The sequence below is a fragment of the Lissotriton vulgaris genome, chromosome 6, assembly GCF_964263255.1.
Source record: "Lissotriton vulgaris chromosome 6, aLisVul1.2, whole genome shotgun sequence".
NCBI lineage: Eukaryota > Metazoa > Chordata > Amphibia > Caudata > Salamandridae > Lissotriton > Lissotriton vulgaris.
Window position 1 is genome coordinate 1,225,375,730 of NC_141694.1, and position 1,334 is coordinate 1,225,377,063.

Consider the following 1,334-nt stretch of genomic DNA (forward strand, 5'->3'; position numbering starts at 1 on the left):
TATATAAGACGCACTTGTTTTTGGCACAAGCACTTTAGTACAACTGAGATGTGAACAGCCTTGTGGTTTGTTGAATGAGCAAAGGCACTTGTCTACAAGAATTAGCAGAAAAGATAGAGTTAATAATTTGGGGAAAGTATAACATTATACATTTCACCAAGCATTTGCTCTTATCTTTCAATGGAATACATTTTATGTTGTTTTAAATTTTAACAACAATGCGATATTTGCACAAGGCACAGTTGACTTTATTGGTGTGTGGCATTGCATGAGATATCATCTGTGAACGTCAGCTTGGTCAGGTGTATAAAGTAAGCATTAATAAGACACTTGATGGGAATTTTAATGCATGTTTTTTTACACACATTCAATGTTTAAATTGTAAAAAATGTGCAATATTGTTGCATAGCCTGACAAGTTTTTCTGAAGTACGCTCATTTGCATACAGTAGACATTTGTGTCTAGATACTTTGGGGTCCATTAGGATGTTGGGCGGATTGCCTCCGCCAGGGTAGCGGTGGCCACCGCCACCCTGGCAGAGGCAATCCGCCCGACATCCTTCCTTGCATTCCCCCCGCCATATTACGATGGCAGAAGGGACCGCAGCGGTGGGAAACACCGCCCACCTGTTTTCCGCCCTGGTCACCTTGCGGCCGGGGTGGAAAAGGGATAACATGGTGGCGGTGTCTATCAGACACCGCCCGCCATATTATAATGGGCATTTTTCAATGCCTTTCCGTGGCGGCATGCCACCACGGAAAGGCATGCGGTCTTCACTCTGAGGGCCCCCTGCGGGCCCCCAGAGTGAAGTACAGTTGGGGGGGTGCACATGGGGGGTACCTGTGGTACCCCACTTCAATGTCATTTGCAAAGCGGCAGGCAACGCGCGGTGCCTTCCGCTTTGCAAATGAAAATGTGAAAGTGCATTTTCAGCATTGTGGCGGGCGGTGCAGAGAGCAACGCCTGCCACAATGCTGAAAATACAGGATGTGCCCGCCACTGTGGCGGGCACATCCTAATGGCACCCCCGGGACCCCCGCCCTTATGGCGGGCGGTCCCAATTTACGATAGGATGACGGGCGGGCAAAGTCCGCCCGTCATCCTAATGGGCCCCTTTGTTTGCAAACTTTGCTTTGCAGGTTATATTGTAGCACAGGCACTTTAATTGTTTTTTCAAAACTTTATTGCTAATGCTGCACTGTCACTTTAAAGAATTGCACTAGTATAAAATGATGGAAAAAATGGCGGCAACTCCAGGTTTGAGACAGACTGCTTTGCGGCCGAAAAGCATTACCTGTTAGTATGTGGCTGAAATAAACACTTACAATAAGCGA